Source organism: Lonchura striata, chromosome 11 (assembly GCF_050655825.1).
Source record: "Lonchura striata isolate lonStrDom1 chromosome 11, ASM5065582v1, whole genome shotgun sequence".
NCBI lineage: Eukaryota > Metazoa > Chordata > Aves > Passeriformes > Estrildidae > Lonchura > Lonchura striata.
In genome coordinates this window covers 10,734,709-10,750,927 of record NC_140713.1, presented here as the reverse complement: position 1 = coordinate 10,750,927, position 16,219 = coordinate 10,734,709, and the positions used below count along the sequence as shown (strand labels likewise).

General features: G+C 42.7%; 1 protein-coding gene across 40 annotated transcripts in view; it reads left to right on the top strand.

Annotated features, from left to right (window-relative positions):
• The window catches only part of ZNF536 (zinc finger protein 536), a 361,403-nt gene that overhangs the window by 10,791 nt on the left and 334,393 nt on the right, over nt 1-16,219 (top strand). For 12 of the 40 annotated variants that reach the window (XM_077786300.2, XM_021540660.4, XM_021540595.4 and 9 more), the window contains exon 1: nt 6,224-6,810. The exons of 1 other annotated variant lie outside the window; for it this stretch is intronic. The gene's annotated coding sequence lies outside the window, so the exon portion shown is untranslated. 27 more of the 40 variants (XM_085589485.1, XM_085589476.1, XM_085589478.1 and 24 more) reach the window with 14 other exon arrangements.

The following is a 16,219-nucleotide window of genomic DNA, read 5'->3' as shown; positions in this document are numbered from 1 at the left end:
GCCAGGGACAGCCCTGGCACTGTGGGTGAGGGGGAGACCCAACTTGGAGTGCACCTCACATGGCACAGGCTGTGTGTGCTGGAGCCCTGAGGGGACACGCCTTCAGTCCCACCACGGGGGAAAACCTCGCCAAAATGGCTTGTGGCCTGGTTCAGGTCCTCCCAAAATATCCCAGGCTTTCTCCAGCCTCAGCCACCAGCCCAGTGGAGACAAGGAATTGCTGTGCAGACACTGGCACCTGCTGAAGTGGCTCACATGAGGCAATCAGGGTCACCTTTGCTGTGTTCTCCAGCCGGCAGCACAGAGCTCCCTGCCAGGTGAGTGATGCACCTCGCACACGGGCCGGGTCAGATGGTGAAGGGAAAAGGTATCATGGCCTTAATTAGTGTCACACAGGACTTAAGGTGCGAAACCACAGCTTAAAAGTTAAAGACACCAACATTTCCAACACATCCTTAAAATTGAACTCTTTCCATTAAAGAAATCTGCACATTTTTTGATGCACAACACCTTAAACAAGGTGGTGTCTGACAATGGAGGAGGTTCTGGGGGGAGGCTGGGAGCCAGGAGGGAGGCACAGGCAGCACAGGGGACTGCATGCAACTGGCAGAGGAAAGGGACAGCTCGGATGGAACAGGATCTGTCAAAGCAACATGTTGGGAACACTGGAGTTCATCAATAAGGGAAAGTGGCCAAGTGCTGGGATGAGCACAAAGTAATAATCATTAGATGTCTAGGGTTTGCTGTGATCTTTGGGACCAGGGTGGAAAGAAAAGGGAAAAGTTTAAAGAAACTGTTGAAAAGTGGGATATTGGTTAGAATAGTTGAGTTAGAAGAAATGCTTCCCCAAAAAATTATTCCAGAGTCTTACCTCAGATCTCACCATCTCTTTTAAATAGCTCCTGAAGAGCTCTGACAGGCTGAGAACAGGCTCAATGTGAATTTGCTACAAGAGATAAGTCAGTGGTAATGCACTTTAAGTTGAAGTTCAGCTATTCTTTTGGATATTTTCCCAGCACTTTCTCCTCTTTATCAACCATAATTCCTGGTGATTACAGCTGGAGAAGGAGACCTGCTATACCAATTCCACATAAATTTAAATGTTAAAGTTTAAATCCTGGAGCAACAGTTGTCTCCTGATCTTCTACATTGTGCTTGTACTGAGACTTACTGCAGCTTTCACTCTTGCTCTCTCGGAGGGTATGGGAGCCCCTGTTGTGCTGAATGGAAGATGGGCACAGAAGTATGTCCTGCATAGGTTTATAAATGCTGTGCCTTTATTCTGGAAGCAGAATTTGCTCGATTCCACTAGGTGGATCTATTGAGAACATTGTTCACTCTTTAATGTAAAAAGTGTCTTTCACTTAAGGAAAAAAAAAAATTTTTTTTCTTTATTACTGCTTTACTCAACTCCTTATGTTTTTAAACCACAAAGGTGGTCACTTTTGTTCACAGAAAGCTCCAAAGCCATGTATTATTCTGTCGGTCCATAATACCTTGAAGGACTTTTTCTCTTCATCGCAGTTTTGCTTTTATTTTGCTAAGGAAAAGAATCAGTGCTGTGAGAGGGAGATGCACCTCCACAGTGACCTGGCTTTACATGCTGCTTCTGTTGTATTTCTTCCTGATGTCCATTTTGTACTCTCATTTGGATCCTTTCCTGGTGGCTGTGATTTGATGGATTTTTGCAATGACTTTATTACAAAAAGTGGCCAACGTAGGCTCCCAACCTTAGTATCTGCTTTTAATGACCAATGCAAGTTGTCTGTCATGTCTGGCTCAATGGTAGTTGACTGCTATATTGAGGATGTACATTTATCTCCTAAAAACACCCAACTTTTTACAGATTCTTATTATCCTGACCCTGTGATGATGGTAAGTACAACCTTGGTTGATCACATCTATAAAGAGATATTTATTTTGGACATGGCCCCTGGGAAATAGACAGCTTGTTCTCAAATGGGTTCTGCCTCTATTCTCTTTTGAAAGCTGGGACCTCAGAGTCCCTTTACCAAGAAGCTTTCTTAGAATCTATGCCACTGGGAAAACCTCCATCTACCTTGTCAGTTGCTGGGGTTCTGCCCAGGAAACCCCCGTGTTTGTAACAGAATTTTGAAAGGCTTTTCCCTTCTTTTCCTGTGAGAGTGTTTTATTTATGTCTTCTTGAACCATGCTTCAGCAACTTCCTTGCTGGCTGACTTGTGTTTTCACTGGCTCAGACTGCCATGTAGATCGCACCACCTGTTCCAGAGTTTGTTGAAACATTTAGTGCAAGTTTTCTGAAATCCCTTATTTAAATTCCCTGCTATTGGATGATTTCTTTTATGTGCCTTTCATTATCAATATTAAAGACCTGATGTTCTGCTCTTCCTTGAAGAAGAGACCTCCTCCTAAAGGCATTTCAATGGGCTTCTTCAGCCGCTGTTGAAAGAATGCCCAGTTGCTTATCACCTCTCTTTAGGAAGAAAATGCTGCTCACACTTTTTAAGAACAAAGGCAGGATTATTCCCTGGTCCTTCCTTATAAAGCAAACAACTTATTAATATTTAAATATATAAAGCAAATATTTCTCCCCCACCCATTGTTTAAATTACTGTATGAGCAGTAATTTATGTCTACTCTATGTCTTTTGCTACTTTCCTGTGTAGCAAAAATATTCCTCCTACCTGGACTTTCAATGGACTGATCAAACTTGAGGAGATTTGAGATATTGTCCCCTGTTATTTACATCTGTCTGAAATGAGATCTTCTAGAAGGCTATCATTCACAAAGGTAGAAATAATGGTGAAAGGTAATGTTGCCTGGCTGAGGAACTAATCTTTCACTTCTCTCTTCCTACTTTTTAAAGTTTGATAAGTCTGTAGCTGATAGCTTTTCCTCACTGAGAAGGTGCCCACTATGCTCCAAGGCAGTGCAAGAGCCTTGCAGACTAAGGTACACAATGTACATCTCCTCTGATCTTTCCCTCTGTCCTCTCTATACAATTTTTACATTGTTTTGAAGAGGCAGAGTATTCCTGCCCACTCATAGAGGAGGCACAGAAAGGAATACAACCAACTAAAGAAGTTGGAGAAGTAGCTAAGGACAGTTGAGAGCATACACAGGCTTTAAAAAGAAAAGACCTTTCCCTGGATGCAATAAAAGGAGAAAGGAACAGTAGTGAAAAATGTGGAGAAATAGGAAGGAATACTGGGGGGAACTACAGAAGTGCTGATGGTGCCTAAGAATACTCTGAATTCCGAGAGATCTTGGAGCAAGCTCCCCCTGGGCTCAAATCTGAGATTTTTCTGAATCCTAGCTAACCACTATTCATTGCTTAGGTGCTGGAGCCTGTCACTGTGTCAATAAAATGAGGAGGTCTATTGTCTTTAGAAAGCACTGAGCTACTGAGCTCATGGATCTACATTATCTCTTTGTGGTCCATCCCAGCCCAAATAATCATGTCTATGAGGTGCTGGGGAAAACAATTTTGATCAGTCTTGTTAACAGAATCCTCCCTTGACAGCACCTCTGCCTGCAAGTACTAACCCTGCTTTTCCAGATTTTGAGGAGAGTTTGACATTTTCTTCCTGTAAAGTTGAGTTGGAGGATGATTTGGACCATCTAACTGACTACAAAAAAAAGAAAAAAGAAAAAAGAAAAAAGGGAAAGAAAAAAAAAGTAAATTTGAAATTTGATTGGTGATTCACCAGTGCTGGACCACTGCTCTGCCCTCACCCTAGTGAGGGTTTAATACCTAATCTCAGTTTCCTGGGAGATGATTCTTAATCTTTGTCCATTTGAAAGTTTCTGGAGGGAAATTATTTTTCTTTCCAGAACAGAAAGAGAAGGAGAAATATTTGAATTTCTGCAAAGATCTGAGTCAAAGCCCTCATGTTCATGCTTGTTTTCACTCAAATTGTTGTTTCTAAATGAGCATCAGGCACTTACTCCAGAGGAACAGGAAATCCCAGTTAGATGTCTCAAGCTCCTTTGCTGTCAGTTGCTGTTTCACCTATCTCTAGTCAATATTCTTATCTTTGTCTTAGGAAAAAGAACCATGGGGTTTTCCTGAGTTCTCATTCTTCTGTAACTCTTTGTACAGTGCTCTGAAATCTCCTGTCTGTTGCTGATTCCAGGTACTTGATTTGGCCCCTGCCTCTGAAATGCCATCCCCTCCTATGTGGTTTGTTTTATGTAGCCCTAGGTCACAGAAATCCAAAGGTGAAATCTGATATTTTTTAAAAAAGGTATAGCTCATTCTTTTATGAGACTGCTAATAATGTTCAGCCTTGACAGGGTTAAAAGGCAACATCCATTTCCCCATTATCTTGTTTAAAAAGTGCCTTTTTTAAAGTCCATATGGCGACTTCCTTTCGACCTGCTTTCCCATCCTCGTCTCTTTGTCAGGGCTGTCACTTATAAAGAATCACTTGACTTACAATAACAAGTTCAAAAGAAGACAGAATATAATCAGTTGATCCACGAAGAATTGAAATAAAGAACACCCCCACTGCTCCAGTTATCATTCCCATAGAGATAGTGATATTATTGATGTGATTGCTATGCTAATTTCTATAGAAAAAACTTGTATTTTGGAATTTGTTCAAAGAGAATTTCAGACACATCAAATTGGAAAATGCAGAGTGAATTCCTAAACTTTTTCGTATAGGCATGGGAATCTTTTTTTTTTTTTTTTTTTTTTTAAACGTTGAATAGCTCTGAACAACTATTTATAAACTTCACTTCAAATACCAACTGGAAAAATGTTGCTAATTTTTCAGTTATTAGAGAAAGTTAATTCACTGTAGTTCTAAAAAAAAAAAAAAAAAAAAGTCCTATTGTACCTTTAGGGTTATTTATATCGCCCCCATAACCTGCAGAAGTGGGATTGGACCACAGACTCCAGAAACAGAGGCTAGGGATTATAAAAGATGTGCACATTTAAGTCCAGTGTTTAGGAAGAGCTAATTAATCTATACCCCTTCCTCTGCAATTCCATAGTCCCTCTGGGAATTACCACAAACATAAACTTTTTTTTTCTCATGGATTCCTATTTTAACTAGAAGGTTTCAGCTTGTGATGTTATGCTTTTTATGTAGTAAACTGATTTAAAATGTATGCCAGTCATCTTCAGGGAACTCATTTCAGTCAAGATGAAACTAGTCTTACCTGAATCAATGTTTTAAGTGTCCCTGTGGCTCGGCATTTTGAATAATCAATCTGTCTCCATCGCTTCTTAATCATGCGCATCACAGTCTTTTTTATTTGTCAACCCTTTCGGATCCTGGCTTTTTGTTATTAACATGCCCCTAATGTCACATGCAAGCCTTTTCTTTAAAACAAGCTGCTCATTGGTGTATTTTGATACTTTTTATTATTACTAAATCTTTTTTCCCATAATTACACCACAATCATTATATAATCCCATAACAAAGAGTCTATTGAGGCACCATGCTTTTGTCAACTATGGGACACAGAATCCATAATTGCATTATTCAGCTTCTCCCCCCCCCCCCTTCTGCTTTGTAGAAACACAACCTATTTCACCAGTCACATTTGCACCTTGTTTGCTTGGTTATATATTATTTACTAAATCGTTGCCCTGCGGATAAACCGTGTAAAGTTGCTTTAAAAAAGTTATTTGTTTGATAATTAAGTCCTGAAAACCCATCGTTTAATGATTATTCCGAACCCATAAGGCAGAGAACCTCCATGACGTTTTTCTCTAAGTTTAATTACCGTATGCTAATTTCCTTGCCTACTACGTGATTAATTAAAATCATATTTTCATAATCATTTGGCACTAGTATTGTTTTAGAATTATCATGATCCCCTAAATAGTGTATGTAAATAAAGTCGGCTCTAATGGAAAGAATCAAAATGCAACGCTGAGGACCTTTATGTGTTTGTATGCATGCGATTGGCAACATAACTGGCTTATTTACATTAAATACGCCACAAGGTTACAGTGCAGATCAACGTCACTTTATCGCTGATTACTTCTCTTAAACGCCGGAGCGGTGACTGATGCTCCGGTCCCCCTGTCCGCCAAGGTTTCCCCGGGAGTTTTTTTTTTTAGGAGAAACAGACTTTGCATAGTTTCGGGAGCAGGTAAGAAGGGCGCTTTGTGGAGCCCGGCGCTGCCCCCGGGGGCTCGGCGGGGTCCGCGGGCGCGGGCAGGGGCGGCGGGGCGCGGGCGCGGGGGCTGCGCGGGCGCGGGGGCTGCGCGGGGCGCGGGCAGCGGCGCTGGCCGGGGGGCTGCGGAGCGGCGCGGGCTCCTCGGGGTGTTTACACGCGCTCAAGGTCACGACCAAGCTGCGCCGTGTTAAATGGTTTCTTAGTTGCTAGACAGGGAGAAAAAATGGACGATCACAGACCATTCTTTGTAGATTATTATATCAAGGGTTCAGCTTTTGGCTCATCAAAGCTAAATGCCGCAAGACCTATCTAGTTGCTGTGAATTATGCCAAGACGACAATGGAGTGCTTTTTTAATGGTACAATGCATTTCACCTACCAGATAGGGGGAGTCCACGCTGAGAGATGGGGATGTCTTGTGATGTTGGGTGATCAGTATCAATGAAGGGGGTTATTCTGAAAAGAGACAGATTAAAATAAAGCGCTCTTTGCTCGGGATGTGCTGGAAGCAGTTGGGAGGGCTACCCGGAGCGGGCGGCCGCGGCAGCCCCGCGCCGCACTTTTCCCCCTCCGCACAAGAAAATGATCAAGTCAATCATGTGGACATGCTTCATTATTCATTGAACACAATCTTTTACAACGCTCCGTTTACGTGCGGGAGTTTCTTCTACGCTTTGCTTTAAATTTTAAGGTAAGAAAGACAAAGGTAAAAAGGGGGTTTTTGAGGATCCGGGAGGCTCCCGTGAGCCATCAAAGAGGCTCCAAAGTCAGTCCGGAGTATGTTTTTGTTTTTTATTTCTTTTTAATCATGGCAATGGGGCCTGCGTTTTCCACCGTGATTAAAAAAATACAGTATAATTAAATATCCATAGCAGTGACGTTTGCAAGCAGGGCTGTCAGGGGAAAAGCAGAAAATAATGAAAGGAGCGGAGAAGCCATTGAATGGCGCTATAGAACTTAGCCTGAAGAAAACCCTACGTTTTTCCTCTTTCTCTCTCGTTTCTTTTAAAACCGTTACTTTACAAAAAAGGAGCGGGCGGGCGAGGCGAGGGGAGGCGAGTGCCGGCGGCGGCCGCGGCGCTGCCCGGGGGCCGCCCGACGCCGGCCCCAGCCCGCACCGACCCTGCCCTTAACTTGCCCAGAAACTTTTTGTTTTAAAGGGTTGCTGCGGAGCAAACTTTGCTGAAGTGACTTTAAACGCGGGCCCCCCCTTCCCTCCCTCCCTCCCCCGTTAGGATCCCGTCTAATCGTGGTGTAATTTGTAAACTCCCCCCCTCTTTTTTTTTTCTTTTTTTTTTTTTTTAATCAAAGTTAGCTGATGCATACCATGTGTCAAACTTGTGAGATTCAAGTGCCTAAGAGACCTGCCATTTTGTGCTCTAATCGACCTCTTATGAATAGGAGCCGTGCATAATGCTGCGAGGAGCGTTGTGACATTCAAGTAGGCACTAAATGTCAGGCCAGGTCTCAGCCCTTTCGGGGGGAGCGGAGCGCGCCCGGCGGCGCCGCGGGGAGCGGGGAGGCACCTGCCAGCCCGCCGCCGGGGCTTTTGTCAGCGCCCGGAGAAAGTAACAGGTTAAGGAGGAAACTTAAATGGCAATCCCCGGCGGGGAGGGGGGGGAGAGCATCACCTTCCCGGCGGCGCGCCGTGCGCGGAGGGCCGCGGGGGCGCCGCTGCCTGCGCGGGGCAGCGGCCCCGCTCTCCGGCGCGGGGGCTGCGCGGGGCTGCGCGGCCGGGAGGCGGGGGGGCACCGGGCCGGCGGCGGGATTAGCGGGAGGGGGGGAGGAAGGAGAGATTCTTTGATGCTGTGTAGGAAAGAATCCAGATTTTAATGCGCCCATCTGTTGCAGTTTTGCAAATAATTAATATATATGTGTGTATGTGTGTGTGTGTGTGTGTGAGAGAGGGAGAGGGGTTGGGGGAGCGCTGCCGCCTGTGAACTTCAACGCAAAATAAAAGGTCGCGAAGATTTATGCTGTTTATCGGAGGGTCCGCGGCTCCCGCGGGGCGGCTCGCACGGGCTCCATCCGAAAAGTTAGTTGCCGGCGTGCCCCGGCGCGGCGGCGGGGCCGGGGGCGCGGTGCGGCCGCGGGTGCCGGCGCCCGGGGCGGGCGCGGCGGGGAGGGCTCCGGCCGCGCCTGCCTGCGCGGCGGGCATTGTTTCGGGGTGCGTGCGGCGGATGTGGCCGTGGCTGATACAGTGTCGAGGCGGGGACGTGATTTGTCAGATCCCCGCGTTCGCACTTGAGCCGCCGCCGGGCCGGGGAGCGGGCGCGGTGCGGGCGCGGTGCGGGCGCGGCGCTCCGCGGGCGCGGGGCAGGGGCGGGCGCGGGGCGCGGCTGCCCGGCCGCCCGCGGCGGGAGCGCTCTGCGGGGCTGTGCATTCCCTCGCCCCCCGCCCCCCCGTGCAGTTTAAAATAAATCCAACAGGGGCCGTGTTTGCTGAGCTGATGTGCCCGGCTGATACAGATAGCGGCGGCGAGCCGCCCGCTTCTGTGGAAAAAGACTATTTTAAGTGTCATAATTAAGTTTAGGAGCCTTGTTTGGGCTCATTCACTGCTCGAAATAAAAAGGACTGGCTGCTTCTAGACCCTTTCTGAAAGGGCTGGCTTAGCGCCTCTGCACGTTCGCTCGGAGAAGAATGTTTTCTTTTCTAGTTTAATATTAGAAACTATATTTTTACTTGTTTAAACCGGATTTGAATTTTTTGGAGATTTTTTTCCTCTCCCCCCCCGCCCCCCATCGCTCAAATCTTTGTTCATTGTTCATTGACTGTGCAAGGCTGCTTAAATGTACGGAGAGAGGGGGGAGGCCCCCTCGGTGGTTTGATGTTGAAATAGTAAACCTGAATGAGGAGGGTGGCTGGAAAAGTGGACATTGCAGCTTTAATTAACTTCAAGATGCTTCAGCGAGGACCAGAGCGTAGTAGTGACGTTGCCTCATAAATCTGTCCAGTACAGTGCGTTGCATTGAACTATTACAGTATCACCATCATATTGAATATTCACTACCTATCCGGGAGCAGATTTGCATAATTGGATCTTTTTTAAATGAAACTTGTTTGCAAAAACCCAAACAAAACCAAAAAAACCAAAAGCCCAAGTGAAAACCGCGGCGATCTGCATGGTTTTAAAGGGTTCAAACATATCCGAAAAGTAAGTGACCTGCATAAGTACATCAATAGGTTAAGTGCAAATAAGATGAGAAGTGCTTCTGAAAGCTGTACATTCCCTATGTGGTCTCTTGGGTTGTTTCTCAATAGCGAGATTTTTTTGTAGCCTCAGGGATTTTAGGTTTTCTGTCTGCTTTCATAACTTTTTCCCTCACAGTTGTTATACAAGGTGAGGCTTTTGTACCATGCCTGTGTACCTGTAGTGATGTTTTTAAAGGAAATAGATTAACAGTTTGTAATTTGTGCTGTTTGACTTGTATAATTATGGCTACTGTGGAAGGGAAATGTGTATTGCAGTTATATTTCTGGTCATCGAATAGATCATCACTAAATATGTCAGAATATTCAAAGATTGTTTGTGTATGTGTTTGTGTATGCTTAAAAATCGACTAAGTTACCTAAGCTGTTACTTCTTAAATCAGAGAGGCAACTGGCTTTTTAATGTGTATGTACCCCCCCCCCCCACCATTTGACGGAGGATGAAGATAACTGATGTTATTAAAAATACCAGCAATTTTTAGAGTGATTTTGTAGCTTCTGTGTAAACCCCATCCCCTCCTAACCGAGTGGCTGGCTTGCAATATTGCAGTTTTGGATCGGGCAGGTTTAGAAGTATTTTGTGAAAGCAGCTGCTGGTGTTTCGGATGCTGCGAGGGGAAGTTGTGGAGGGCATGCAGCTGAGAGCTGGAAGTTGCCTCGTGGGGAAGGGGAGCCACCTTCGCTGGGGCGAGCCGGGCAGAAGTGCAAAGTCTGCGTTCAGCCCCAGCCTTGCCCCGGCTCTCCCCCCTCGCCGAAGGCTGCTTTAGTTATGACGTCATTCTGATAGTGGAGAGCAAATGTCTCCTGATTCTACCATTAAACGCCTGGCTGATTTGCCTGATAATGATAGCATTGACGTCCTGCTCCTTGACAAATGCAAGCCCTACGAGCCCTATGAATTAACTTTTTTCCCATAGCTGGGAGCCAGCTAGCTTTACGACTCATGAATGTAGCAGCACATCTTTGACAGATTACTTTGAACCTCCTCAATTCTGCAACAAACCCCCTACTCTAAACAGCACTTCTGTTAGGTTGCTAGCAGACCCCTGGACAGTTTGGGCCTGATTTGCCAGGCTGCTGAGCATTCATCACTTCCACTGACTTCAGATGGAGTTGTGGGTGCTCAGCAGCTTTGAAAATCAGGCCCTGTGTTCAGTCAACAGATGATGCATTTTTTGGCTTGTTTGGTTTTTTGTTTTTTTTTTGTTATTGTTTTTTAAGTTAGACAGTTAAAGAGGGCTCTATGATTTCTAGTCATTATAAAAATATTTGTATATAGCTTGACTTGTTTGTCCTAGTCTGGTCTGGTTTACCCTTTCTGTTATCCTTTTTTTTAAAAAAAATTTATTTTCAATTAATCTTCTAGTGGATGTTCTGTTAATCTTCATAAGAAAAGGATCATAAATGAGTTGTTTAAAGTTTACATAATGTTGTAGAAGAAAAATGTTTCCAGTTTGGTACCAAGTGCTGAGAGATTCGATTGCTATTTCAGAACGTGCACTAGAAGAGAGTCTCGGTACAGTTGCTAAACCCTGCGACTGAGTGCACTTTCTCATGTCTTCTCTGCCTTCAGATTTTGCTCCTGACTCTGAATTTCTATCCCTGCAGGTAAATGAGATTTAATATGATGGGGTTTTTAACGTGCCAGTGACTTAAACTTTGTTTTCATGTGCTGTTACGATGATGACAATTAACAACTGCAGATGTAGGAAAGGTCAGCCTCTCTGTTACTTTTGCAGGGAATGAGCATGAAGTATTTGCAGGCTAAAGCCGTGTTTTGCAAATGATTTCCTGAAGATACAAGTTGCTGTGATGGAAACACTGTATTAAAACTCTTTTTGATAAATTGACTATGTCTTAATGGAAAAGAAGGAAAAAGAATCGTTCCACGGGCTTTTTGACTTTTGAACATATTTGAGCTCTGATTCCCAGCAAGTTGTCTGGCACTGTCTTCACTGTAGACTTTTATATAATGAAGAGGCTGTTTGTCATATTTTTGTCCATGCCAGAGGCCAATAACCCAACCCATTCATTATCAGAAGAGAGTAGCCTCTAAGTTGCAACATCAGTAACACTGTTTTGCTTGCAGCAATGAAGACAGTGCTGATATCAGAAACTGTGATCTTCAGTACAGAAAGCTGACACATTAGGTTGTTTACCCACCATGGAACCTTAGGTGACCAAAGAGATTTGCATTAGAACAGATGTAGAAAATCCACTAGTCCATTAAAATGGGCTGTGCTTATTCCCTGGGAAGCACAAGTTTCATCAAGTGTAGGAAAATCAGTAAGAAGTAATTTTTCCAAATGTTGATTTTTGCTTAAAGTTGACTTTGAATTGCACAGGTGTTTTTAGAGTGTGTTGACTAAAAAAAATTAAAAAAAAAAAAAAGACACGATTTATATGAATTTTATGAAAATGGGAACTAAAGCCATATGTAGATATATTTTTATAGTTTGAGTGTGGACAAATAAAGAATTTTAATCTTCTGATTTAGTTTACCTTAATAAGATTGCAAGCAAATCTAAATTTTAATCTCTGAATTTCTCTCAGATGCCTGAGGAGATGTATATTGGCTCTTCAAAATGCTGAAAACAGTATGATCTTGAAAAACTATTTTTCTGTCCTCCCTTTCATACCTTGTATTTCTCTGAATTGCAAGCAACTTGGAATCAGGGAAAGACAACAAAGATGAAAAAATAGGATACCTACTCTTTCTTTTATAGAAACATGAATAAACTTATTTCTGGCAACTGTAGATGGAAATCCAAATTTCTCTAGTGAAGAAACTCTAGGCACAGATATTTGTGGAAGAGGAAAAAAAAGGATGAGCTACTGAAAGCAAATATGTAAAAGTAAAATAATTCTGATGCTTAGCTGGCTGATCTCAGGGTTATTGTACAGCTGTGTGGTTCTAACTTCCAGTTGTGTGGCCGAATATGGAGTATGAACTTTCTCAGACCAAGTCACTGATCAGAATCTGCCCTTGGCTAGAGACAAGAGAAAATTGTAATGATCCGATAGATGTTTAACGTGAAATAACCGAGGAGCGTCTGTCTAAATCTGAGTGGATCACAGTAACTGCTATGACATTTTCACTCATTTTGGCAGGTTAAGCAATGAAGCCAAGCACTGAGGAGAGATTTGAAGCATCTTTTCAGGGACAGCAGAGACCCAGATCAGGAAAGAAGCAGGGGAATAGGATAGTGAAGGAGGATTTGGGTTGCCTCTGCCCAACTGCACCAAAACTGTCACTAAATATGCTCCCAAATGTAGGATTCTCTCAGTATTCTGAATTTGGCACCTTTCCCTTAAATTTAAATTTGCTCTAATTTTCAGGTGCATCTTACTAGATAACCAGATGCATCAAAAAGGCAAAAGAATTATAGAGGAGTAATTATAATTAGCCTAGTTGTCTGTGTTTTTTAGAAATTGTAAGATGGGTCCTTGAAAGCATTTTGAAGTCACTATTTTTTACAGTTCTTAATCTAAATACTCCACGTGAGATTGTTTTCTAAAGAGATGGGTTCATTGGGTCAAGTTGAACTATATTAAAGACAAACAATTTTGTTATAATCTGACTGTCTTTTAAACACAGATGAGGAAAACAGAACTAAAATAGCCACAGGAGCCTCAATATCTGATCTTTCCTCCATTGTGTATTGCAGTATTTGAGACTCACAGAACCAAAAGCAGAATTAGGTAATTCCTTACAAGTGTTTGCCACATTATGAAAAAAGCAGCGTTACCTATCCCGGTAGGACATTAACAGACAGATCTGCAGGTAGCAGTGCCTGAAAATAATGATGATGGCTTCATTCCCATGGCATGGGGCAAGCAACAGAGCTTCTTTGAACCAGCAGCTCATTTTGCATTAATGTTGAACTGTCCAGCTGCGGGAATCTTGGGCTCCCAGAGGGAGCAAGTGCTTGCCAGGAGGGTGGAAGCTGGTGAAGATTAGGCAGGGGTTATCTCAAGTGGGTACCACAGTGCCAGCAAAAGGCTGCTTGGGAAAATTTGGCCCTGTCTGAGTTTTGTGAAGAGAAGCGAGAAAGGGAAAGAAAAAGGAGAATATGAGCTGGCTTTCACTCCCAAGTGGGGTTCAGGGGAGGTTGCTGGCAAGGGTCACTATAGGACCACCTGTAGCCCCTACTCTGCCTTGGGACAACCTGGGATGTCCTGGGAGCGTTCCTGGACATCAACCTTAGGAGGGTGAGGGTGCTGTGGTGCAAAGGGGTATGTGGCTGTCCTATTCTTCCTCTTATGATAAGCTTATTTCAGCTTTTATGTGAATTTTGATATAGTTTCTTTACATTGCATTTTTTTTTTTGATAAGTGGTGTTAGAAACTTTTCCTCCTTTTTTATGCCTTTGGGATATTCTGCCACAGTCACTGTGGTTCTTTGTGAGGAGGATGGGAGCCCTGTTGAGCTCATCAATGCTACAAAGGGGTTGCTATCAAGTACCACAATCTACTCGGTCACAACAGGGCTATGTGTTGTGCTCCCTTCATAGTCCTGGCCCCTGCTGATCTGGAAATTAGCCTTGGTAACCCTGTCACAGCACTGTGTTAGGTTGCCAGCCTGGCATTAAATTTATTTTTCTAAATGATGGCATGCAGTATTAATGTTGTTTTATTTCACTCCCATAAGCTGGCCTCCATAGATTTTGCAAACATTGTTACCATCAATCTCGTCACTGGAATACCATTGGTAGATACAGATAGATGTAGATGGGTCTCTTTAATCAAAAATTTAAAGAAACATGGGTAAATAGGAAATTCAGGCAGAATAACTTCATGCTAAGTACATATGGAATAAATTATCAGCAAGGGAAGGATAAATGAGTTTGAGGGAAACCTAGGTTTGTTTCTTGAGAGAGAGCATGTGAGAGCTTGGGTGAAGAAAGCAAGGAGGTGTAAAGTCAGGTTTCTATTAACAAACACTGACATGGTGGGCTGGATGCTCATCTCCTAACATTTCTTTTGATAGCTCTGTATGGATCAGCTACATTTAATTTTCAGGTGTGTTTCCTAACACTTGTTACCTAGATCTTGTTTCTTCAGGGGTCCACTGAAATCTTAAAACATAGGATAGTGCAGCATTTTAGTTTTGGAAATAGTTTTACTCAAGGGAACGACGTGACAGTGAAGTGTTGATGAAGTGAATTAGGGAGAAACCTTTTTTTCTCTGGCATTAGTTTGTAATTGACAGATGTAGAAACTGACTTCTACTCTAGTGGCCAAGGATTTTCAGTTGGTGTGTGCCCTACTTCAGTCATATTAAAAATATAATATCATATTTTGAAAAAAACACTCACATATACTTTTTTTTTTTTTGCTATTTTCTTTCTTTCTTGTTTTTTTAGTACTATTATTTCTTCTAAGATTTGCATGAACACTGCTATGGGTTCCAGTCTATTGAATGTTGAGGATTGACTCAATGTTGGAAAGCAGCATTACTTTTGAAATTGCCGCTTCAAGTAACTTTAACCTTCATTTTGTTGGAATACATCCTGCATTTTCAGGAAAATGATCAATCTCTCTTCTCAGAGGAAAGTGCATAAAGTTTAGCAAAATTTTAATTGATTTTGATGTGATTTCTAGGATCCAATTTTCCTTTTGTTATTTCAGTCTGGGTATGACTGAGCCAGTGGATAAATCCTTTCCTTAGATGGTGAAACTCATGTGGTTCTTAATTTCACTGTAGAGTACAATGTGCAACTCCACTGTTTCCTGATCAAACTTTTTTTCCTTTCATCAGTTAATGTACAAAAATGAATCCAACTTTTTGAGTTGAAAAAAGTGCAAAGATTATAGGCAACCCAAAACTGAATTGTGCTATAAAATGACTATTTATTACCTTTTCAAAGTAACTGCTCTTCATTGATTCATTGAGATTTTGCCATAGGAGTATAATTCCTCCTAGGGGTAATAAAATAACTAGTAGAAGTTAACCCAGTATCATTATTAGTACCATTACACAGACTGAGCAATCTCCACTGCTCTAACTATTCCCTCCTTTGGATTTTACCATAAAATGCCTCTTAAAATAGCTCAGCTATTTTGAAATATTCTTTACTGTTTGAAAGATCAAATGTTCAAGCATCTTTCCTTTTTTTTCTCACTTGAACACACAAAGCTATATGCCTGTGCCTGCATAAATGGACATGCTTTGAGATAAATGAGCAATAGGAAACCCAAAACAACTTCTGGATTAGAATTTCAATCTTTTGTTTGTTTGGTAGTATCTTTGGCATGCTAGGGGCTTTCCAAATATAGGAGTACAGTTTCTAGCCAGAACTAGCTGCCATTTTCTTATTGCAGTTGAAAAATACCAGTTCATTAGTTTGCATCAACATGCTGCATCTTTGAAGGATTTCTCAGGTCCACAATTGAATTTCTGCTCGAAATGAAAGAGTTGCATCTCTGCACTTCATTATGAACTGGTGATTATGGAATGCACCTGGGTCACTGGAGAGCTGGATTCAGATCGTTCCTCTCTATCTGATTTAAGTCAGCTTTTTCAAATCAAGTTTCTCACATCCCAGGTGAGTGCTTGAAAAACACACTTTGGCTCTTCTTTTTAAGTTCCTGCTTCAGGCTATTCCAATTTGAATAATCATTTAATTATTCAGTGGGTCAGAAGAGAACTGACTCTTGGCTTGGGCACTCCAGTGTGATGTGAGAGACTGAACCCAACTGGTCTCTGTTGCAGAGGCTTGCATCCTGCACTCCTGAGCATGACATGGTGAGAGCAATCTCATATTCTTACTGTTGTCTTGCTGGCTTTTCCTTTTGAAAAATTGCAAAAAGTATCAGGTTAGTCCCAGAGGAGAACAAAAGGAAATTCTAAAATCTTCAAAGTATTTGTGATATGAAAAAATTCTTTC